The 25912-nt window shown below is 41.1% G+C and overlaps 1 non-coding gene across 1 annotated transcript; it reads left to right on the top strand.

Annotated features, from left to right (window-relative positions):
• Positions 1–7267: 7267 nt before the first annotated feature.
• Positions 7268–7343, top strand: TRNAV-GAC (transfer RNA valine (anticodon GAC)). The gene has a single exon. It is a non-coding gene; the product is annotated as a tRNA-Val (tRNA).
• Positions 7344–25912: the final 18569 nt, after the last annotated feature.

The following is a 25912-nucleotide window of genomic DNA, read 5'->3' as shown; positions in this document are numbered from 1 at the left end:
AGGAATCGAACCCGGGAATCCTGCACACCAGGCCAATGACTCCGACGGGTCTACCATATCATGCTTTTTACTTAAAAAAAATTACATTTCTTTTGAATGCTGATGAACAGGAGACACCAAATCTTTTTCGCCTGCAAACTACTACCTTCTGTATTAGATCTAGTTAATAACACTGTTCTGTCTTTTTTCCAAATAGCTCCAGATATATGGAAAAGATTTATATAGGCAGATGGGGATCCTCAAACCCCTCAGCGAGATCTTCTGAGAATGGCTTTTAAGATACCTAGAGGCAGACAAAGCCCAATAGAGATCAGGGGAACTACCAGCTTTTAGGATACACCCTTGAAGGCTCCAATGCCCCAAAGGGGTCTCATAGGATGCCATCTGGGTCCTGCTTCAATAGTGGAAAGGAAGGTCATTGAGCTAAAGCCTGCCAGGCTTACACTCCTCTGCTGTGAGGAAACAGGGACACTGGAAGGTGGGCTTCCAGTCTCTTCCAGCCCTGCTCCAGCCACCTATGACCTAACCTTGCCCAGAAAGCTGGGGTTTGCCACTGAAGGCTGAAGGTGCCCAGGGCCGTCGGCCCCATCTACGACACTGTGGACGAGCCTAGGGTATTTCTTCCAAGAAGCAGGTAAACTGATCTCATTTGCACAAGGGCCACTTAACTATGTTTTGCCTGAATAGTCAGGTTTTTTATTCTTCCCTCAAAGATCTCTGTTGTGGGTGTTGATAGTCCTATTTTCTGCTGCTTTGCTTAATATATAATGTTTCCTTTATCCCTCCTACCTCAATGCCCCTCTCATATTTCAGGCTGGGACCTACTCCTCATTTAGAGCTCTCTTTCCTCCTTTTGCCAACTTGTATTATGAATTTACCTTTGCCACCCAGCTTAGTGTATCCCAAAGTTCTCTTTACCAGGCCACAGTCACAGAGCTCCAGGGAAAAGCAACCTGGTCTCAACTCTCCAGGCAGAGGAGAACAGAAGCTCCATATCCACGCATGCTGCAAATGCCTTTTTCCAGTCTACCTTAATCATTACTAGCTAAAAGCAGCGGTCATTGGAACTTGGACATGAGCTGCAAAGTATAGAATGGTGACAACAATTCCAGTGCCATGCGAACTTTTCCTGTGGGGAACTTTCCTGGACTCCTGCTCCCTGTGACAGCTCCTAACAGACTGAACCGTGGTTGGGTTGCATTTTTCAAGGATTTGGCATGGTGATGGGGCCAACTTGGACTTGGTGAACTTGTTAAGGACACTACTCTTTTATGGATTCTTGCTGTATTGGCCAAGAGTTTGCTTAAAGGCTTTTAATCACTGTAAAAAAAAAATAGAGGACTGGATGAAGAAGATGGGGCACATATACACCATGGTATACTATTCAGCTAGGAGAAATGATGACATCGGATCACTTGCAGCGGAATGGTGGAGTCTTGGTAGCATTGTGTGGGGTGAAATGGGCGAATCAGAAAAAAACAGGAACTGCAGGATTCCGTACATTGGTGGGACGTAGAAGCGAGACTAAGAGGCATGGATGGGAGTGTGGTGGTTACGGGGGGTGAGGGGAGGGAAGGAGGGAGAGGGGGAGGAGGAGGGGGAGGGGGAGGGGTATAGAGAGAACTAGATGGAGGGTGGCGGAGGACGATCTCTCTTTGGGTGATGGGTATGCAACAGAACTAAATGACAAGATAACCTGGAAATGTTTTCTCTGAATGTATGTACCCTGATTTATTGATGTCACCCCATTAAAATAAAAATTTATTTAAAAAAAATTTAAGTAAGCCTAGGGGCCTACTTGTATTTTTCATTTCTCTAGCATCCTAGCTAGATATTAGCTTAGTTAACAGCAGTTGTGATGCGAAATACAGTTTCTGGTCATTTTGTGACACTGAGTAAACTGCATGTACGATTGTGCGTGTTGTACTGATTTTTTTTTGTTTTCAACTGCAGTGAGAAAAGTGTTGCGTAACAGTTGCGGCTGTGATCTTGCTCTGCGGCCCACATGCTGAGTTGAGTTTGAGACCCCTGGCTTAACCTCTGAGAACTTCCACATGTTATATATGATATGAAAATGCTATCGAGTTCATCTGAATGTTAAAAAGTATGACAATCATTTGACCTCAGAAGACTAGAGGACTTTAGGATGTATGGGATTTATGTCTTTTTTATTTCTGTCCTGACCTAGAGCCAATGCTCGACTCAACTGAGCTATTTTTTGCACCTGAGGCTGATGTGCTCAAAACAACTGAGCTATCCTTAGCACCTGAGGTTGATGCTCGAACCAATTGAGCCACTTGTTGTGGGAGGGGAGGGAGAGAGAAGTAAATGGTTGCTTCTCCTGTGTGCCCTGACTGGGGATTGAACCTGGGATGTATCAATACATACACTGGGCTGATGCTCTATTCCTTGAGCCTGTTGGCCAGGGCTTCATCTAATACTTAATAAGAATGGCTATTTGCTTTTATGTTTTATGTAAGTATGATTTTCTATAGCCACATTTATATCAATATAATAATACTTTCAAAGCACTTATTACAATACATGCCAGGACTTGTTCTAAGCACTTAAAAATACTATTGAGTATTTTTTTTTATCATAATCCTATCAGGTAATTACTACTATCATTCCTGCTTTATAGATGAGAAAACAGGTATAAACAGTATTTGGCCAAGAACACAGAGTTAGCTAGGGGCAGAACAGGGTACACTCCAAGAAGTGGGGCTCCAGTGTACATACTCTTCAGCACTACATTAAGACACCTCTCCTATTGAGTTATTGAAATAGCATTTGATCTCAAAATGCACATGGTGTTAAATTGCATCCTCCCTTCCCAACATCCCCAGACTTGCAAAATTCTACTTGTGAACAAGGCCCACGCTCCTGAATGTTCCATTCTGATTTCAGGATTTTAGGTAAGGTGATGATCCTAATAATAGATGGTGTGATTTTTTTTGTTGTTTGTTTGTTTTTTGAGAGAGAAAGGGAAGAACAGACAGGAACAGATAGACTGAAAGAGAAAGAGATGAGAAGTATTGTGGCACTTTAGTTGTTCATTGACTGCTTTTTCATATGTGCCTTAAGGGGGAGGGCTCAAACTGAGCCAGTGACCCCTTGCTCAAGCCAGTGAGCTTGGACTCAATCCAGTAACCTTGGGCTTTAAGCCAGTGACCTTTGGGCTTGAGCCAGTGACCATGGGGTCATGTCTATGATCCCCTGCTCAAGCTGGTGACCCTATACTCAAGCTGGCAAGCCCACACTCAAGCTGTATGAGCCTGTGCTCAAGCTGGTGACCTCAGGGCCTCAAACCTGGGTCCTCAGTGTCCCAGGTCAATGCTCTATCCACTGCGCCACTGCTTGGTCAGGCTAGATGGTATGGTCTTAAGTTTTTCTGTCTGTCAGACAGAAGTCATAGTTTGCTTCTTGTTTTCATAGGCAATGGAAATTGTTAAATAAGTGTGATGTCAGTTAATCAGAGATGTGACCTTTGGATCTCTTACCAGTAACTTGTCTGGAGAGACTAACATCAAGAGTGCCCTTAAAATTTATATCTTAAAAGTCGGTAAAAAGAACACATTTGTTAACTTAAAGGCAGAGCTTAATTTAATGCCACCTGACTTCTTGAAAAGGACATCACATCTCTTAACAAATCGTGTTTTATCCTGCTATTAATTTATAATTAGTATTTGACTAGATGGAAAATAATTTCTATCGTCAGACTAGATGTTCAAGAAGCTGAAGTGATCACAAAGCAGATGACTGTGGTGAAATAAATTTAAAATGTGGTAATAGTGGCATGGTGGTGCTTTCATGAAGACTAACAAGAAAAAAAAGGTAAAAAAATATTGACATTTTGTGACTATCAGGCTAAATAAAGGCAAGTGTGAGAAAGGAGTGTTTAATTATGCTGTTTCTAATGCTGAGTTTTTTGTTAATCAACAACTTTTTTCACAGGTGCAAAGTTTATTTGAGGTTGGAAAGGAGAACTGGCAATAAACATTTAGAAGGATTCAAAATTAACACCAATCAGAGAAACTGGAGGAATATCAGAGAAATGGTGCTGTGAAGGAGACTCCCAGTCTCTCCCCTTGAAATTTCAACAAATTCAACAACTAAACACAGAAAAAATCTCAGGAGCACCTGAAATATACACATACCATACAAAGGTATAACTGGATGAAAAGGTGGCTGAATATATAATCCACTCTGATGGAAATAAGACGGAGAATGGGGTATTCCGCTTTCCTCACTGACCTGAGGAAGTGGTGCTTTTGTTTGGAGCCGAGCAAGGTAGAGAGTCTGAGTTAGAGGGGAATGAGCTGAGTTAGGGTAGGTGCTCAAACAGAAGAAAGAACACACCAGTTCTCCCTGAGATTTTGGATGTGGGGTGCACACAAGCAGCAGGCTCCACCTAGAATTGCTAGTGCAGGGTGCGCATGTGAGCCGGTGCCAGCATCTTTGTGAGTTCTCGGCTCCACGATCAACGGCAGTGTGCAAGTGGCTCCACCTAGCATCACTGGCATGGGTGTGTGTGTGTGCACAGACCGGAGGGCTTAGCCTGAGATTATCAGTGATAGGCACCTGCATGGCTTGTTGCCAGCATCTTTGTGCATTCCCGGCTCCACGATCACCAGCGCGAGGAGTGTGCATGGGCCAAAACCCTTGGCCTGAGACTGCCCTGGCTAGGTGCCTCCATGGGCTGATGCAGGCTTCTGAATGCATTCCCAGCTCTGACTGAGATCACAGGTGCTAGGTGACTGAGTGGGCAGGTACAGGCCTTTGTGTGCATTGCTGAAGTCGTGGGAGCTGGACACACACGTGGCTTACCGCAGGCTACCAAACACTGCATGAGGGAGAAGCCTGTGGAGATTAGACCCGCAGCACAGTGAGACGAGCTAGACCTGCCTGAGGGCCCATAGAGGGGCACTTGATCTGCGATAGGCTCCCAGCTCTGCCTGCTCTGGCTGGTGGCTCTGGTTGCCACCACCTTACCCAGAATACTGCTTTGAGTGGTCCTGGGGGAAAGAGCTGGCTCCTCTTAGAACCTCTTGCTCTGCAGACAGTGGCTGGGGTGAACCTCATTGCTAGGTCCCCAGGCTGCTGGCTCAGGTGAGAGGAACATGGGGAGAGGCGCCTGGAAAGCTGAGACTGCCATTGTTAGACCCTTAAAGCCCTAAGAAGCCCTGCCTACCAATGGGACTGAGGCTCAACATATGTCATTGCCATAGCGATACACCAGCAGAGCTCTGCCCAAGAACCCTACAGGGGCAAAACTTGTAGTACCTGATAAAAAAAAAGGAAGAAGTTACCTCTCAAAACCAAGAAAATATCACATTTTTATAAGTTTTTTTTCATTGTGGTTAATTTTATTTTCTTTCCTTTTTCTTTTTTTCTTTTCCTTTTGAACTTTGTTAGCCATAGTTGTTACATTTTTTATTCTTGTTTTTTTGTGAGGGTTTCATTTCAGAAACTTTTTTTTTGTTTTTGTTGTTGTTGTTGCTGTTGTTTATGTTTCTTTTTTCCTCTCTTTCTACTCTCTTCCCATTTTTTCACCTTTCTCTCTTTTAATTCTGTTTTTCTTTTTCTCTTGTTTGATCATTTATCATCAAATTATTATATTTTGGACTCATATTTTTCTTTGTGGCATTTTGCTTGTTTTTTACTTCATTTTTTCCCTCTTTCATCATATCATCTCAGTTCCTGCTCTTTGTTCTCTGTAGTTTTTGTTCCACTTATTATTGTAGAATTTTTATTTTTTTCACTGTATTTTAAAAATTTTTATTTTATTTTTAAATTATCTCCTATTAGTGTAATTAACAATACCACCCTCAAATGCCATTAAAGAGAAATAAATCAAATATTATGGATACAAAAGACAGAGATGTAGCTCAGATAGATGATACAAAAATCTCTAGAAAAAAAAATTCAATTACTTGGAAACCTTGGAGTTAAATGACAGAGAATTCAAAATTGAAGTCTTAAAAATACGTAGTGAAATACAAGAAAGCTTGGAAAAGCAATTTAGAGAACTCAAGAAACAATTTAATGAACAAAAGGAATACTTCAGCAAGCAAATTGAAACTATAAAAAGAAATCAAACAGAGATGGAAAACTCAATACATGAACTAAAAAATGAGGTAACAAACTTAGCTAATAGAACAGGCCAGATAGAGGAGAGAATTAGTGACATAGAAGAGAGGAAACTAGAGGGATACTACAGAGAGAAGAGGAGAGAGACTCATGAATTAAAAAAAATGAGATAGCCCTACAGTAATTGTTTGACTCCATCAGAAACAGCAACATAAGAATAATGACTATATCAGTAGGAGAAGAGAGAGAAAATGGAATAGAGAACGTATTCAAATAAATAATTGATGAGAGCTTCCTAAACCTGTGGAAAGAATTAGATCCTTGAATCCAAGAAGCAATCAGAACACTGAGTTACCTTAACCCAAACCTACTCCAAGGCTCATTGTAATGAAATTATCACAAACCAATGACAGAAAAAATCCTCAAGAAGAATATGACATATAAAGGAAGGCCCATTAGGCTATCACCAGATTTCTAAGCAGAAACTCTATAAGCCAGAAGAGATGGGACCCCAATATTTAAAGTACTGAAAGAGAGGAACTTCCAGGCAAGAATACTATAGCCATCAAAGCTATCCTTCAAATACAAAGGGGAAATAAAAACATTCACTGATATAGAAAAGATGAGGAAATTTATCACCAGAAAACACCCACGTCAGGAAATACTAAAGGGAGTTATCTGACCAGATACAAAGAACAAAACAAAACAAAATCACAAGTAAAAGCTCCAACAAGATCACAATAAAACAAGATTAATCTGTGACAACAAAAACAAAAAAGGGGAGAGGACAAAGATTAACAGTTACAATGGAGGATGGAGTGCAGAAGCACTCATGAGATAATGTACTACAATGAATATGATATATATCCTTTTTATTACCTAATGGTAACCACCCCTGAAAAAACCACTACAGAAACACATGGCTTAAAAAAGGAAGAAACAGAAGAAAGAAGTATGGAATACAACCAAAGAAAAACAAATCACAGAAAACAAAAGAGAAGAACCAAATAAGATACAGAGCTATCAAAAAGCAATATATAAAATAGCAATAAAAAACACTCAGGTGTCAATAATCACATTAAATATAAATGGATTGAACTCACCAATAAAAAGACACAGAGTAGCAGAGTGGATAAAAAAAAATCCAACTGTATGCTGCCTTCAAAAAACACATCCAGCCCTGGCCAGTTGGCTCAGTGGTAGAGCGTCGGCCTGACATGCAGGAGTCCCAGGTTCGATTCCTGGCCAGGGCACACAGGAGAAGCACCCATCTGCTTCTCCACCCCTCCCCCTCTCCTTCTTCTCTGTCTCTCTCTTCCCCTCCCACAGCCGAGGCTCCATTAGAGCAAAGTTGGCCCGGGCACTGAGGATGGCTCCATGACCTCTGCCTCAGGCACTAGAATGGCTCTGGTTGCAAACAGAGCAATGCCCCAGATGGGCAGAGCATCGCCCCCTGCTGGGCATGCCGGGTGGATCCCAGTTGGGCGCATGTGGGAGTGTCTGACTGCCTCCCCGTTTCCAAATTCAGAAAAATACAAAAAAAAAAAAAATCCAAACTACAAGGATAAAAACAAATTCAAAGTGAAAGGTTGGAAAACGATTCTCCAACCAAATAACATCCAAAGAAAAGCAGGTGTAATCATACTCATATCTAACCATGCTGACTACAAGACAGCAAAGGTAATCAGAGACAAACATAGTCATTTCATAATGATAAAGGGGACATTGAATCAAGAAGACATAAAACTTCTTAATATCTATGCACCAAACCATGGAGCACCAAAGTATAAAAGACACCTACTAACTGATCTAAAAATTAAAACTGACAAAAATACAATATACTTGAAGACCTCAAAACACCGTTGACAGCTCTAGATTGTTCATCCAAACAGAAAATTAATAAAAAAATATTGACCTTAAGCAAAACACTAGAACAATTGGATATAGTAGACACCCACAGGACATTTCATCCCAAAATACCAGAGTATACATTTTTCTCCAGTGTACATGGAACATTCTCAAGAATTGACCATATGTTGGGACACAAAACTAACATCAACAAATTCAGGAAGATTGAAATTATACCAAGCATATTCTCTGACCATAAAGCTTTGAAACTAGAATTCAACTGCAAAAAAAGAAGTAAAAAACCCCACAAAAATGTGGAAATTAAACAACATATTTCTAAAAAACGATTTGGTCAAAGAAAAAATAAAAGCAGAGATCAAAAGATATATACAGAAAAACAAAAATGACAATACAACATACCAGAATCTCTGGGATGCAGCAAAAGCAATAATAAGAGGGAAGTTCATATCACTACAGGCCTATATGAACAAATAAGAGAGAGTCCAAGTAAACAAATTAACATCACATCTTAAGGAGCTAGTAAAAGAACAAAGGCAACCCAAAACCAGCAGAAGAAAAGAAATAATAAAAATCAGAGTAGAAATAAATGAAATAGAGAACAGAAAAAATAAGGAGCTGGTTCTTTGAAAAGATCAGCAAAATTGACTAACCCTTGGCAAGACTCACTAAGAAAAAAAGAAGGTCTCATATAAACAAAATCCAAAATGAAAGAGGAGAAATCACCACAAATATCATAGATATACAAAGAATTATTGTATGAAAAATTATATGCCACCAAATTCAACAATCTAGAAGAAATGGATAAATTCCTAGAACAATAGAATCTTCTTAGACAGAGTCAGGTAGAAGTAGATAGCCTAAACAGACCCATAAGCAGGGAGGAAATAGAAACAACTATCAGAAACCTCCCCAAAAATAAAAGTCCTGGGCCAGACAGCTATACTACTGAATTCTGTTAAACATTCAAAGAAGATTTGTTTCCCATTCTACTCAAAGTCTTTCAAAAAACTGAAGAAGAAGCAATTCTTCCAAACATATTTTATGAGGCCCACATAACCCTTATACCAAAACCTGGCAAAGACAACACACAGAAAGAAAAATACAGACCAATATCTCTAATGAATACAGATGCAAAAATCCTAAACAAAATACTAGCAAACTAAATACAAGAACACATTATAAAAATAATTCACCATGATCAAGTGGGATTCATCCCAGAATCACAAGGATGGTTCAAGATATGTAAAACAGTTAACATAATACACCATATCAACAAAACAAAGAACAAAAACCATATGATCCTATCAATAGATGCAGAAAAGGCATTTGATAAAATACATCATTTTATGTTTAAAATACTCAACAAAATAGGAATAGAAGGAAAATACCTGAACATAATAAAGGCCATTTATGACAAACCATCAGCTAACATCATATTCAATGGCAAAAAGTCTGAAAACTTTTCCTCTAAAATCAGGAACAAGAAAAGGATGCCAACTCTCTCCACTCCTATTCAATGTAGTGCTGGAAGTTTTAGCCAGAGCAATCAGACAAGAGAAAGAAAAAACAGGCATTCATATTGGAAAAGAAGAAGTAAAGGTTTCACTTTTTGCAGATGATATGATCCTGTATGTAAAAAACTCCAAAGATTCCACAGAATGACTATTAGAAACAATAAGTCAATACAGTAAGGTCTCAGAATACAAAATTAACATACAGAAGTCTATTGCTTTCTTATATGTCAACAAGTAAACTTCAGAAAATGAACTAAAAAAAAAAATCTCTTTTACAGTTGTAAAAAATAAAATAAAATACCTAGGAATAAACATAAGAAAGAATGTAAAGGACCTATATAATGAAAACTACAAAGCATTGTTAAAGGAAATAAAAAAAGACACAATTAAATGGAAAAATATTCCTTGTTCTTGGATAAGACAAATAAATATAGTTAAAATAACCATATTACCCAAAGCAATATACAAATTTAATGCAATTCCCATCAAAATTTCAATGTCATTTTTTAAAAAAAAATGGAACAAAAAACAAAACAAAAAAAAATGGAACAAAAAATCATCAGGTTTATATGGAACCATAAAAAACCCCAAATAGGCAAAGTAATCCTAAGGAAAAAAATGAAGCTGGGGGCATTATAATACCTGACTTCAAATTATACTACAGAGCCATGATAATCAAAACAGCATGGTATTGGCAGAAAAAGATACACTCAGACCAATGGAACAGAATAGAGAGCCCAGAAATAAAACCACATATATATGGTCAGATCATGTTTGATAAAGGAGCCAAACACACATAATGGAGAAAAGAAAGCCTCTTTAATAAATGGTGCTGGGAAAACTGAAAAGCCATGTGCAAAAGAATGAAACTTGACTATGTTTTGTCTCCTTGTACAAACATTAATTCTAAATGGATCAAAGACCTACATATAAAATCTGAAACAGTAAAATACATAGAAGAAAACTGGTACTAAACTCATGGACCTTGGCCATAAGAGAACATTTTATGAATTTGACTCCAAAGGCAGGGGAAGTAAAGGCAAAGATAAATGAATGGGACTACATCAGACTAAGAAGCTTTTTCACTTCAAAAGAAACTGACAACAAAACAAACAGAGATCCAACTAAGTGGGAGATAATACTTTCCAGTGCAGTGGTTACCAGGGGGAGGGGAAGGGAGGAGAGGGAGTTGGTGGGGGAGGGGAGAGGCATAAAGAAAACTAAATAAAAGGTTACAGAGGACAATTTGACTTTGAGTGATGGGTATACAACATAATCAAATGTCAAAATGATCTGGAGATGTTTTCTCTAAATCTATGTACTCTAGTTGTTCAATGTCACCCCATTAAAATTGTCTAAATAAAATTAAAAAAAATTAGCACCAATCACAGACAGTGTCAACTGAAATAAATATCAAATCTGGATGCAACCTAACTTTTCTCAGATTCCTATTTCAGACATAGAGTAATGTTCTTCATGGATGTGGGAAAATCAGCTGTGTTAGGCTAGCTCGCTTGCACTATGCACAAGTAGTGCATGAGCATGTGGCAGAGCCAGGTGTGCAAAGATAAAACTACAGGTGCTTATCTCAGGGTGGATTGTGGATTGCCTACCTGCTACTGTGAGGGACCATTTTGCTGTTCCTTTGTTTGTTGCTGTGAGACACAGTTATCCCCCGAGTGTTTGCTCATCTGCCATTGCAAGAATCTAGTAAACAGGAATGGCCCAACACTTTCCAGCTCCACAGTTCTTATACCATCTGCCTGATTCCCATGCAAACCTGCCTGGCCTCGGCCATTGGCATTACAATGGACATAGTTGAAAGTCATAGAGTTCTTCACTCATTTTCAAATGAAGAGTTCTCATTTGGCAGTCTTCCCAGCTTTCTATCCCCTGTCCCTGAAGGGGTGACCTAACCAATACTTGGATTCAACCAGAAGAGGGCTGGGGTTTTTTTGAAGACTTGTCTAGAGTGACAAAGAGTCCTAGGAAATATCTCTTCAGATGCTGTTAGGAAAACTATGGCCAACTATAGAGTGCTCTACATTTTTGATAAAGAATCATTTTAAACAACCATTCTAACAAGCTTATGGTTAAATTGCAGTCAGCCTTGGTTTTAATGTCTGCCTCTAACAACATGAAAGGATGTTTGGCCAGCTTTGTGGATGTGGAACCTGTAGCATGCACTGGGTACAATAACAGATGTCAGAGACTTTCAGGAATATAGATGTTTCTTTATTGGCCAGTTTAACCTGAGCAGGGGCGAATTCCCAGGTGTCCGGAGACACCTTACTCACAAGGAGCTACAAATGGGAATCGCGCCTGGTGCTTACAGCTAGTTCTTTATATATCCTAAGTAAGCAAGCATATACAGAAGCAGATGTGGCGGTTACCTATTCGCTAAGGGGGCTGCACATAGCATAGCAACAGGGGCTGGGTCTAGCTCATTGGCGAATTCCAAACATAAACTTCTGATAAGGGTCTTTAACCAATGGAATGCAAATGTTTGTCTTTCTTTGTTCTCAGCCTCACAGGGTCCCTATCTGTCTCTGCTTCTTGAACGACCTTGGGCATGGTATTCCTAACAGAACAGGAGCAGGACCTGCCTATAACCCTTAAGTTCCCTGTTCCATCAGTGCCCTGCCTATATCCTATTATTTTAGATATTCTGATCTTCTCTTGGTCCTTACAGAACCCAGGTCCAGGGACCACCCTTAGAAGGGCCCCACACTTGACCTAATCCTTTGCTGTTGCCATGTTGAAATTCTTACACATTTTTGAACAAAAAAAATCTAATATTTTTATTTTGCACTGAACCTCTCAAATTACATAGCTAATCCTAACTGGAGAGTGTTTAATCTCTGTAAAGTACAGTTTTATTATCTGCAAGCCAAGATGAGAGGCTACAGAAGAAAACTCTGCCAACATCTTGATCTCAGACTCCAAGCCTCTGGAATTATGAGAAAATAAATTTCCGTTGTTTTAGCCATCCAGTCTGTGGTGCTTTTTTGTGGGAGCTCTAGAAAACTAATATAGTCAATGAAATACTGGTGGTCAATGCCAGGCACGTTCACACTGGATTTGGGCAGACCACAGAAGAACACGGAGCCGAAAAACATTGGGCCATTTCCATTTATTGGACTCTCACAGAGGCGGGCGAGTGAACAGGCAGGGGAAACCTCTTCTCGTAGTGGTGGGGGAGGAAACCAGGGATAATCACTCATGGGGAAAGTACTGCTTGCCTTATATAAGCTATACACACAAAAGTGGCTTCCTGCCATGTGCTTGCATCACTAATTATGTAAAGCGATTGCAGCGAAAGACAAGAAAGCAAGCCTAACTGCATGCAGCCTTTTCCTTACACATGGCCATTTTACTTTCAATGAAATTCTATTGATTTTTAGAAGATATGCTCTATTCTCCAAAGAAAACTATGTGTAACAACAGTAGTAAAGTGTTTTTTAAGTTCCTTTACATGTAAAGTTAGATTGTTCATTTGAGATTTTTTTTGTTTTTTGAGGTGGCCTGTAATGCTATATATTTTCCTGTTATTTTTGCTTTTGCTGTGTCCTGTAGATTTTGAGTTGTTATTGTTCTCATTTTCATTTGTTTCAAGTCATCTTTTGATTTGTTCCATCGATCTTATTATTAACCCATTCAATGTTCAGTAGCATGTTATTTAGTCTCCATGTCTTTATGTTCTTTTTGGGTTTTTCTTTCTTGTTATTTGTAAGGAATCACTCATCTAACCTTGAACCCTCTATGACTTGGATTGGGGAAGTTTAGTTAAAAGCCCTGAGTGAATGTCTCTTGGATGCAAACACCAATAAACTGTGTGAGTGAGAGAACTTTGTGCAAACAGAAAGGAATGCATGCCAACGGGCTTTAGAAAATTAGCCTAGAGGTTCTAGATTGCCTCTTCCTTTGTGCTTGTTAATTAGCAAAAGAAAAAGAATGTACTGACCCAAATTAGCTCTTTCTCCATGTCATCAAAATTGCCATTAGTCATTCTCTCCCCTTATCACATGATCTCCCTCCTTATAATCCTGTTATCTTTGTTTTGCTTCTGATCAATAAAAGTTAAGGGAGAAGGAAATTCAGGAGGTCTTATTTGCCTCCCTTGGCAGGCTTCTTCCTCTTCCTGACATAAATTTGTGTCTTGAGTAGGTTTTCCCACTCAACACTGGTAGTTCCCAGTGGGCTGGAGTACTACAGTTATCGATTCTAGTTCCATACTATTATGGTCAGAGAAGATGCTTGATAAGATTTTAATCTTATAAAATTTATTGAGACTTGTTTTGTGTCCTAACATGTGGTCTATCTTAGAAAATATTTCATATGCATTTGAAAAGAATATATATTCTGCTGCTTTGGGCTGAAATACTCTGCAGATGTCTATTAGATGGAGCTGATCTACCATATTATTTAAGGCTGTTCCTTGTTGACTTTCTGTCTGGAAGCTCTATCTATTGATGTCAATTGGGGTGTTAAAATCTCATACTGTGTTGCTGCTCCTGTCTCATTTGATATCTATCAAAATTTGTTTTACATATTTAGGTGAACCTACATTAGGTGTGTAAGTATCAACAAGGGTTACATCCTTTTTTGGGGGCTGGATCTGTTGTAAGGTACCAAAAGGCTTCAAATTAATATTGACATTCTAGAAAGAAAAGGTCAGGTTTTCCTGTCCTTTCCTTGGAAAATGGAGGAAAAGGAATGTAAAAGTCTCCTGATTTATGAAGACAACAAGGGTCATTTGGTTTTAAGTTCTCTAAAAGGATTAAGGTTAATCTAGAAGCTTCTTCTCTTTCAATAGGAGGCAGAATTTATATACTGTTACATACCAGGAGACAGGCCACAGCAGACACAAAGTGAATTTTATAAGTTTTATTGCAAATCTGCACAGGAACTGCAGGCAACCCACGCAAGGGAGCACTTCAGCCCCACAAACCTGCGCAGGGACTACAGGCAACCCTCACAAGGAAGCACAGCAGCCCCGCAAACCTGCACAGGGACTACAGGCAACCCTTGCAAGGGAGCACTGCAGCCCCGAGCTTCTAAAATGGCTCCTTTTTATAGGGTGGCTATCTAGGCTGAGCAAGCATTTATACAGAAGCAGATGTGGCTGTTAGCTATTGGCTAGGGAGGTCGTGCGCAGCACAGCAACGGGGGGGGGGTATAGCTCAGTGGAGAATTTCAAACATAAACTTCTGATAAGGGTCTCTGACTCATCTGAACTCTTTGTTCTTGGCCTCACAGGGGCCCTATCAGCACTCCCTGTTCCTTCAATTTTCTAAGAGTTAGACTCTGGCATCCACAGCACACTTCCTTGAACCTAACATTCCCCCATCTCTTTTGGGCATAAATCAAACCCTTGATTCTTCATCAGTGGGGAGAATGGTATAAGGCTGGGGCTTATGAGAATTTTCTACTTTAGCTGTAGCTATAAGCTAATTGGGTCAGGGATCCTCCCTAGTATGTGCTGGCACGCTGATAGTGTGCCCTTAGTACTACAAGCTTTATGGCTTGAATTCTCTTTTGTACATACTGCGTGAGGCAGTTGATAATATATGGACTAATGGTGACCCCCTACTATAAGCAAAATGAGGGGTCTGGTAAGAGCAGTAAGTAATGTAGTGAGCTATGGGGATTAAGAGAATAAATTCTTACACTAATTTCTTTATGCCTTGTATTTTTCTTCTCTGTACTAACTTCTTACAACTTGCACAAACCTTCTGCAACTTACATAAACCTTCAACTTTTATGAACTTTCTTTACTAACCAGCTTTCACAACAACTTATTTTTTCCTTTTCTTTTCAAAAGTACCTCTACACCTCATACCTTTTATTATTAAAACCATACAGTTCCTTTCCAACTAATCAGAATTCTTAATTCTTAAAAACCTTAACCTTCAGCAAGGACTAAGTTAGTAATAAGTAATCCTCTTTTAAAGATTGCTTTTAAAGAATCCTTTTCCTAAGTAGCCTATTGGACACATGACCAATATTCTTAGGTTATTCTATAGTGGTAGTTATGAGCACATATATAATTTTCATTTACCTTGTAGCTTCTCTCTCAGCCAAGGGACCTACACCTCCTTTCTGTATGACTCATAGCAGCACATGCATCAAACCTTAAGATGACTTACTTGGATTTCCTTTACCTTAGTTTCCCTCCCTCCCAAAGACTAATTAAAAGGAGGTCCTTAGTGAGTTTCTCTAGTAATTAGCCATGTGTGGACCAGTTAACTTCCAGTTTGTGGCTGATGCAGGGCATGCTGTCCTTCTCAGGGTCAGCTTACAAGGCTTGGTGGGGTCAGTTTTTGCTGTCCACAAAGGTGTCTCTGCTGGGACTGCAAGCTTCAGCCGGCTGTGGTGGACCCAGGTGGGTATGCCTTCTACCTTGACAGTAGTGGGAGTGGTCAGGATCATGGTGTGTGGACTCGTCTATGTGGGAGTCAGTCCTTGGGTGGTGTACTGCTAGAAGTGCCTTTTGGACAGTCTTTGAACAGTTTGCTGAGTAATCTATAAAACCTGCAAGTACTTAGGGAAAGGGTGTTACATTTCTACACTTTGCAGTTAGAGTTTAAGTCCTAGTGACCACTGCTTCTAGCTGGAATTAGCAGCAGGTCCCAGCCTATAATAGGCATGGGGCATTGAGATAAGAGAAATAAAGGAGATACTAAACATTAAATAAAGCAATAAAATCAGACTGTCAATACCCACAGTAGAGATCTTTGAGGGATAAATAAAACTTAAATATTCAAGCAAGGCATAGTAGATGGCCCTTGTGTTTACAAGAAATGAGATTAGCTTATCTGCTACTTGGAAGAAATACCTTAGGCTCGTGAACTATGTCCTTGGGCCTTCAGTGGCAATTCCCAGCCCACTGGGCAAAGTCAGATCACAGGTAGCTGGAGAAGGGCTAGAAGAGACTGAAACCTTCCTCCATGGAGTAAAGGGGCAGCTTACCTTCTCATGTCCCTCTTTCCACAGCACAGGTGTGTCAACCGGTGGGGCCGGGAAGCCTGGCAGGCTTCAGTTCAATGACCTTTCTTTCCACTCTGGAGCAGGGCCTTGATGAAATGCTATGAAGCCCCTTAGGGCGCTGGAGCCAAAAATTGATATTTCCTGACTTCTTTTGGGCCTTATTTGCCTTTTCTGTTACTTCCTTGGTCATTATAGACCTTAAAAGCCATGCGCAGAAGATCTCACTGAGGGGTTTGACTAAGAGAGCAAAATTGGGAATCTTGTATTTAAAGAAGGTCTGAAATCAGGTGGAGGTTCAGGGTTATGTCTCTAGAGTTCTCCTTTCTACCTATTATGTTAAGAATTTTTTTATTAAGCCAATCAATAGTAATATTTGTTACTCTGGGTTTTGTGACCTAACATTGAACAATTAACAATTACTGAATTATTATATATCCCCTAATATTTAAACTAAAAATTTAACATCACAGGCTATGAAATAGCAAGTGAAAAGGAGAATTAACAAAAGACTGTTGAAATAACATATACATTTCTAACAGAAAATGTTTTTTTTTTTACAACAACAGATCCTTGGTACAAAAAGAAAGTCTTTGTATTTGACAGACTATACAATTCTATTATGGCTAAAGCAGTAGGTTTAGAAGGGGCCATATTCCCTAAATCTTCTCCTCTGGTCTGGCTCCACATGGAGGCGGAGATTTCCCGGAGCCAAAGCAGAGGAGGGCAGGGGCTGTAGCAAGGTGATGATAACCTCTAGCTTACTGCACTGTTATCTTTTGCCTGACTAAGCAGTGGCTCAGCCTTTGAGCCGTTGCCCAAGGGGGAGGGGCAAGTGCCTGAAACTGTGAGGGGAACCTGCCGCTTCCCTGCAGCCAGCTGCAGCCTGGCTGCCTTTTCTTTCTCTACCTCTGCTGCTATACTGGGCTGCATACTGACTGTGCCACCTGCCTGCAGGTGGGTGCTGGTGATAGTATGCTAAACTCTCTCTGTTTTCTATGGGTCTAGCAATCCTTGGTTTGTCCAGTCTGCTCTTAAGTTGGCCATTCTAGTTCACAAAGAGTCCGCAACATGGCGGAATCAACAGGAGTCCCATAGTCTCGTGCCCTGTGAGAGAAATAAGAAAAGTTATCAAGCAAGCACTGAAGAGGCATTAGGGCAGCAGATTGCCCCTGACCCATGGCCCTTGACTCTCGAAGGAATCCTGTGAGGAAGCAATGGGTGACGCAAACAAACCAAATATGCACACAAAACAAACAAAACTTCTAAACCAAAACCAAAGGGAGAAGGCAGCGTCCTGCATTCCCTGACTGGGTGGGGAGAAATCAGGTGGTGTCCCGCCTGCTCCACTACACCCTTTTCTAACCAGAGCTCTGTTTCCAAATATTCAAAGAGGAAGCTTCCTTACCAAACAGTCTCGAGACTCCAAATGTTTCGAATCAGCCAAATTCAGTTTCCAAACGGCAACTGCCAGAGGCTGGCCAGCTACTAACGTCTGCTGCAGCCCACTCCTTGAGGAGGGGTCTTACACGGTCTATCTCGCTGGGGCCTCCATGTGTTACATCCCAGGAGACAAGCCACAGCAGATACAAAGTGAATTTTATAAGTTTTATTGCAAACCTGCACAGAGACTGCAGGCAACCCACTCAAGGGAGCACTGCAGCCCCACAAACCTGCACAGGGACTGCAGGCAACCCACGCAAGGGAGCACTGCAGCCCCGCAAACCTGCACAGGGACTGCAGGCAACCCATGCAAGGGAGCACTGCAGCCCCGCAAACCTGTGCAGGGACTACAGGCAACCCTTGCAAGGGAGCACTGCAGCCCCGAGCTTCTAAAATGGCTCCTTTTTATAGGGTGGCTATCTAGGCTGAGCAAGCATTATACAAAAGCAGATGTGGCTGTTAGCTATTGGCTAGGGAGGTCATGCGCAGCACAGCAACGGGGGGGGTATAGCTCAGTCGAGAATTTCAAACATAAACTTCTGATAAGGGTCTCTGACTCATCTGAACTTTTTGTTCTCGGCCACACAGGGGCCCTATCAGCACTTCTTGTTCCTTCAATTTTCTAAGAGTTAGACTCTGGCATCCACAGCACACTTCCTTGAACCTAACATATACCACCTTACATTGATTGTAGTTCCTCCCTTTCCTGGAATCTTGAGAGTAAAATACCTCTAGGCTAGTGAGGGAAGATGAACCTTGAAAGATTTGTAAATGTCTTTGATTGTGTTACCTTGAGAGTCTTAATGTTTCTGTGTATCCCCTAGACAAATGTTATAATCTTGTTAATAATTGTGCCATAATGTCATGCTCTCCCCCGCCTGCATGTGATCAAGGGTATATAAGCAGCCCCTGAACTATTTTTGGGACTGCACAATTTGGGCCTGATGCCCCGTGTCAGCCATATGTGGCCAGCATATTAATAAATCTCCTCCTTTAATAAAACTCTTCAAAATTTATCTGGACCGGGTGTCTCTATGTGGGCTCAATGAAGTGAGGTACAGTGCTTTTCAGAATCTGGGGTGCAGTACTTTATAACATTTAGGGGCTCATCCAGGATCCAGTGTTTTGTGTCACCAGCTAAAGACACCCTGAATTGAACGGACTCTCTGCTGAGCTGCCCGGCCCTGCTTGAATCCCAAGGAGAAGTGCCACCCGAGATGTTCCAGGGCTCCCGGTTTTCCTGTGGGGTTTGGAGAGTTCTCCAGTAGGAACCCCTGGTTCCCAAATTCAACAATTTGGACAATTCAGCAGAAAAGTCAAGGAAGTAGGCAAAGCACCTCTTTTTGCTTTACTGAATGAATTTTCTGGCTTTCCTCTGAACTCTTTCTTTTGCTTTTCTGTCTGAGACTGGTACTGGTCAAATTTGTTTGGGACTAGAATGTAGGTAATTTGGGGGCTTCACCGAGTTGTGACTCTGGAGTTGTAACTCCGGTGATGTAAGTAGGGCCTCCAAAGCTGCTTTGCTGAGTTGAAACTCTGAAAAATGTAGGTGAGGTAGATCTTTTGTTTTGCTGAGTTGTAGCTCTGGAATTTTTTTTTTTTTTAGCTCTGGAATTTTGTAGGGAATACAAAGCCATTGCTTTTACTGAGTTGTAACTCCAGAGGTGTGTAGGTAGAACAGATTGTCTGTGTTGCTGAGTTGTAACTTCAGAAGTATGTAGGTAAAGCCAGCCTTTTGGCATTACTGAGTTGAATCTAGTCCCATTGTGGACTCTCCAAAGACCGAGATGTCGGTAGGAGAGCCTTTGGTCTTAATTAGAATTCTCTGGGATGCATTTAGTTATACCCTGGAAAGACGGTTAGTAGGAGCTGAAGTGACCAGGTCCATCAGCTTCTATCATGATTTTGTGTTTGCACATTTATATATTTCTCAAGAAAGACAATTAAAGGGAACTGAGTAGAGACCCTGTACTTACAGAGGCAGCTAGTTGTGTTATGCTCTCAAAGAAAAACATTAGTTAATACACTTTTGTATTTATTGAGATCTCATTCTTCTTTTTTCTCCTTACTTTTGTCTAAAAAAAAATTCCTGGGTTCATAATTTAAAGTCCTTGCAGGACACAGCCTGTGTATACCTGAGAGGCCATGAGGGAAGCCTTTCCCTTATCTATGAAAGCATGCTTATGTGTGTGTGTATAAGTCCTTTGTTTAATGTCTAAAGTGTGTCTGAGTCTTATTTTTCTCTGAACTCTTGCTTTCACTTTTCTGTTTGGGACTAGAAGTAGGTAGAGTGGATTTGGGGTTTTTTGCTGAGTTGTGACTCTGGGGGATGTGGAACCCCAGCAGAGTAGGTAGGGCTTTCAAAACTGCTTTTCTGTTTGTAACTAGTCTATAGTCTTTCTGTTTTGGGACTGCCGTAAAACAGATCACACGTGGTCGTATGTTCATGCAGGCTCTCCAGGACCGAGACGTCAATGGAGAGTTTCTAGGTCCTGCCTCAGACTCTAGGGGATATCTGCTTGTACCCTGGAGGGACATTAGTGAGAACTGAGTGGACCAGGTCTGCCAATTCTGCCTTGGGCCTTCAGAGACGTCGGGCTCTCTAGAGAAATAGAAGTGGGGACAATGTGTCTATCTCTAGGAAGGCTAATGGAGGTTAAGTCCATCCAGGATTAGTCAGTCTCACATCGCACTGAATCAGTGGAGACTGAGCTAACCTGGATTGATTAATCTTGACCCAAGATTTCCAGAGACATCTCTGCATTTGTTGAGATCTCATTCTTTGTTTTTATTGTTTCTGTCTAAAACCCCTGAGTGATTGGTGTGTGAATGAGGATCTCTGGTGCCTACGCCGAAGTTCTGGGGACATGGCTAGAAGAACACGTGAGAAGCCCCTGAAAGTGGAACCCTTCCTTCGTCTATTGAGCTGTGTGAGTGAGTAATCTGTTTTGTCTCTTTGTCAGAAAATATCTCTAGTATAATTTTAATTGGAATAAGTAAAGCATGCTCATTTAAATTTCTTAATTTATAATTTATGTAAGTGAAGTCTTCTGTTTAATGTGTAACTGTGTCTGTTTCTAAGGCCTGAATTGAATTTTTGCATGCAAAATTAGAATTTTTGGGCAAAAGTAAAAGGAAATTTGTAAAACAAGCCCCCCAAATATAAAATCTCTTTTCTTGAATCCAAGACCTTTCTTTAGCTTCAGGGCTCTGTCTTATTTCTTCCCTGAAGAAATTATTCTCTTCTGTTTGTTCCTACTTCTTGTCTTGTGTACTCTATAGTCAAACACCCTTTATTCCGGGTGCTAGTTAATTGTCTGTCTTATTTTTCTTGCTTGTTGTGTACTAATTCCTGCCTTTTCTCTGGGCAGTTTGAAGTGTTTCCTCAGCCTCTGGGGCGAAGGGCTGACAAGTAAGCAGTTTGGGTGAGAAAAGAGCGGAAAGCAGGGTCGGGAAGTGCTGTGGGTGAAACAGTGGGGGAAGGGCGCTAGAGAAAATTGGCAGAGACAACTAAAGGTGAAGTGACTAGAGCAGGGGTCCCCAAACTATGGCCTGTGGGCTGCATGCAGCCCCCTAAGGCCATTTATCTGGCTCCCACCACACTTCCAGAAGGAGCACCTCTTTCATTGGTGGTCAGTGAGAGAAGCATAGTTCCCATTGAAATGCTGGTCAGTTTGTTGATTTAAATTTACTTGTTCTTTATTTTAAATATTGTATTTGTTCCTGTTTTTTTTTTTTTTTTTTTTTTTTACTTTAAAATAAGATATGTGCAGTGTGCATAGGGATTTGTTCATAGTTTTTTTATAGTCCGGCCCTCCAATGGTCTGAGGGACAGTGAACTGGCCCCCTGTGTAAAAAGTTTGGGGACCCCTGGACTAGAGAAAGGACAGAATAGAAACTAGTCTCAGACCAAAAGAAGTTTTACCTATTTGGAAAATACAGGGTAGGAATAGCATTAAAGATTAGAACCTTTAGCGACTAGGGCGGAGGCCATGGGGCCATCCTTAGTGCCCAGGGTGGATTTGCTCCGGTGGAGCCTTGGCTGTGGGCGGGAGGAGAGGGACCGGGAGGGGGGAGAGGGGGAGGGGTGGAGAGGTAGATGGGCGCTTCTCCTGTGTGCTCTGGCCGGGAATCGAACCTGGGAATCCTGCACACCAGGCCAATGACTCCGACGGGTCTACCATATCATGCTTTTTACTTAAAAAAAAAAAAATTTACATTTCTTTTGAAAGCTGATGAACAGGAGACACCAAATCTACCTTCTTTATTAGATCTAGCTAATAACACTGTTCTGTCTTTTTTCCAAATAGCTCCAGATATATGGAAAAGATTTATATAGGCAGATGGGGATCCTCAAACCCCTCAGCGAGATCTTCTGAGAATGGCTTTTAAGATACCTAGAGACAGAAAAAGCCCAATAGAGATCAGGGGGAACTACCAGCTTTTAGGATACACCCTTAAAGGCTCCAACACCCCAAAGGGGTCTCATAGGATGCCATCTGGGTCCTGCTTCAATAGTGGAAAGGAAGGTCATTGAGCTAAAGCCTGCCAGGCTTACACACCTCTGCTGTGAGGAAACAGGGACACTGGAAGGTGGGCTTCCCCCTCGCTCCTCTAAGGGAGGGTTCAGTCTCTTCCAGGCCTGCTCCAGCCACCTATGACCTAACCTTGCCCAGAAAGCTGGGGTTTGCCACTGAAGGCTGAAGGTGCCCAGGGCCGTTGACCCCATCTACGACACTGAGGACGAGCCTAGGGTATTTCTTCCAAGAGGCAGGTAAACTGATCTCATTCGCACAAGGGCCACTTAACTATGTTTTGCCTGAATAATCAGGTTTTTTATTCTTCCCTCAAAGATCTCTGTTGTGGGTGTTGATAGTCCTATTTTCTGTTGCTTTGCTTAATATATAGTGTTTCCTTTATTCCTCCTACCTCAATGCCCCACTCATATTTCAGGCTGGGACCTACTCTTAATTTAGAGCTCTCTTTCCTCCTTTTGCCAACTTGTAATATGAATTTACCTGTGCCACCCAGCTTAGTGTATCCCAAGGTTCTCTTTACCAGGCCACAGTCACAGAGCTCCAGGGAAAAGCAACCTGGTCTCAACTCTCCAGGCAGAGGAGAACAGAAGCTCCATATCCACGCATGCTGCAAATGGCTTTTTCCAGTCTACCTGAATCATTACCAGCTAGAAGCAGTGGTCATTGGGACTTGGACATGAGCTGCAAAGTATAGAATGGTGACAACAATTCCAGTGCCATACGGACTTTTCCTGTGGGGAACTTTCCTGGACTCCTGCTCCCTGTGACAGCTCCTAACAGACTGAACTGTGGTTGGGTTGCATTTTTCAGGGATTTGGCATGGTGAGGGGGCCAACTTGGACTTGGGGAACATGTTAAGGACACTACTCATTTATGGATTCTTGCTGTATTGGCCAAGAATTTGCTTAAAGGCTTTTAATCACTCTAAAAAAAATAGAGGACTGGATGAAGAAGATGGGGCACATATACACCATGGTATATTATTCAGCTAGGAGAAATGGTGACATCGGATCACTTATAGCGGAATGGTAGAGTCTTGTTAGCATTGTGCGGAGTGAAATAAGCGAGTCAGAAAAAAACAGGAACTGCAGGATTCCATACATTAGTGGGACATAAAAGCGAGACTGAGAGGCATGAACAGGAGTGTGGTGGCTATGGGGGGTGGGGGGAGGGAAGGAGGGAGAGGGGGAAGGGAGGGGGAGGGGTACAGAGAGAACTGGATGGAGGGTGGCAGAGGACGATCTCTCTCTGGGTGATGGGTATGCAACATAACTAAATGACAAGATAACCTGGAAATGTTTTCTTTGAATGTATGTACCCTGATTTATTGATGTCACCCCATTAAAATAAAAATTTATTTAAAAAAAAAAAAGATTAGAACCTTGCTTTAGAAAAATCTTAAAAAAGGAAAAAGAACAAGATTAGGTAAAAGGATTTAGAAATTAACAAACTATAGGTGTGGACCTTGCTAGTTATTAGTTCTTTGAAATAAATTGCAATTCCAGAATAAGTGATGGGATCATGAGTAACAGGATTATAGGGAATAGGATTATCAGAGACAGGCCCTCCAGCTGCCTCTCCCTTTCCCTCCCTAGAACATAGGAGTCCCGTGGGCCCTCCATGGGTTGGGATTAATGGTTTATTGCCCTCCACTGGTATATAGAAAATTATAGAAGGAAAAATAAGTGTAAAATGTACAAAACTAGCACTGGGAGAAGGGCTCTGACTCTCTCTCTTACAGGGCCAAAGAGGATGTAGGGTCCCTTCTAAGTTTCCCCTACCCTTCCCCAGTTTCTTCATGTGGCATGGTTGCTATCTGATGTGGGAGGCATAGGATTCATGGGGAAGACCCACAGTATTAACCATAATGATAAAAACTGTAAAAAGAAATTCAGGGAATTGCGGGAAAAGTTGGAAACCTCATATAGGCTAAAGCAACTCACTATTGGGAAAGTAATTTTGTAAAAATTTGTATTTTAATTAGCTGCTCAGTGCAAGGCAGTTTTAGTTTGCCGGTGGCAGAGCATTCAAGTTCTGCTTGGGAAATGTTAAGCCTAATTCAGAGGGACCCAAAACATGGAAGACACGAACAAGGTCCGTCAATTACACATCAAAGCTTTATTGTCTAGCTTGGCCAAACGGCGGGAACTCCGACAGAAATTTGAAGGAGAGCGCGCTGGCCCTTTGTTCTACTTAGTTTTTATAGTTTTGTAAATGGGAAGTACAGAAGCAAAAATTGTAATTAGGAGCCTCTTTCCACTATTGGTTATAGTCATATGTCCTTTAACATGATAGGACCATGTTCAATTTGCAAGCCATACATCCTTTTGGGGAAAACAAAATTTACAAGTCAACACAATGGTAGGAAGATGTCTCTTTACATATTAAAAGGCATTCCTATATTATCTAGTGTTCATATGCTATCTCTCTGTCCAGAGTCACACATGTTAACCACATGCATTTACATAGGAGAGGTAGTTTCGGTGGGGACAAATGCCCGCAAATGGCTCATTGCTATGAGAAAAGGTTTATTTTGGCTTTTCTCTCCCTGTACCTGGCTAGCCATTCACCCCTTTCCCCACAAGCGTGGCAGAATGTCTGAGGATCCATGTTTTCCTCTGCTTTGCATTTACAACACAATGCCAAGGGCCATCCTGGCTATGCCAATCACACAGTACAGAGACTATTCTCACAATTTCTCTGCACACCTTAGCCCAAATCAACAAAATGATCCTCAAGCCTCCCAAAATATTAATATTAATTCTGTAGCTTTTGGTACTTCACAACACCTGTGGGTGAAGTGGCTCAGTGGCTCCTCAGGAAAAGCCCCATTATCTTGCCAAGGAGCTTGGCTACAGGACAAACAATAGAAAAAAAAAAAAGGTAAAAGCGACAGGCTTTTCTCTTCTCATGGCTCCCCGAGCCTGCTGCAAGAATCCCAGCTATCCTGCCTCTCATGTTGAGGTAATAGTATAAATTGCTGAGGGTCAAAAGAAAGTTAATATCTCTTTGCCAGCTGGATAGTTTGTACCAAGAATTCCTTATGGTGAAAAAGCATTTTCCATGTTAAAATGTATGATTTGTTTCAAAGGCCTTTTGTTAATTCTTTTATTTGTTGTTTTATAGCCCTGTGATATTGGAATCTTAGTTGAAATATTAGAAGTTGTTAATAATATCTTTTATGTAATGTTTAGTTTATTATCATTTTACAACAATATTATTCAGTGTTAGGTAATATAAGAAAAGAAGTCATATCCTAGAACTCTTGCAAATCTATTTAATCATGCTTTTGTTGAAATTTATTTTGAATGCTAATGTACTGAGTTATTCAGCAGCAAAGAGACTCTGGAATTCTAAAGGAGACACCAAAACCTGTTTTTCTTGATTTGATCCAGCTAGTAATGCTGCTTTTTGTCTTCTTCCAAAAGTTTATATAAACAGAAAAGGGTTCTCAAGCCCCTCAGCGAGATC

Source organism: Saccopteryx bilineata, chromosome 3 (assembly GCF_036850765.1).
Source record: "Saccopteryx bilineata isolate mSacBil1 chromosome 3, mSacBil1_pri_phased_curated, whole genome shotgun sequence".
Taxonomy (NCBI): domain Eukaryota; kingdom Metazoa; phylum Chordata; class Mammalia; order Chiroptera; family Emballonuridae; genus Saccopteryx; species Saccopteryx bilineata.
This window is presented reverse-complemented; position numbering and strand designations above follow the sequence as displayed.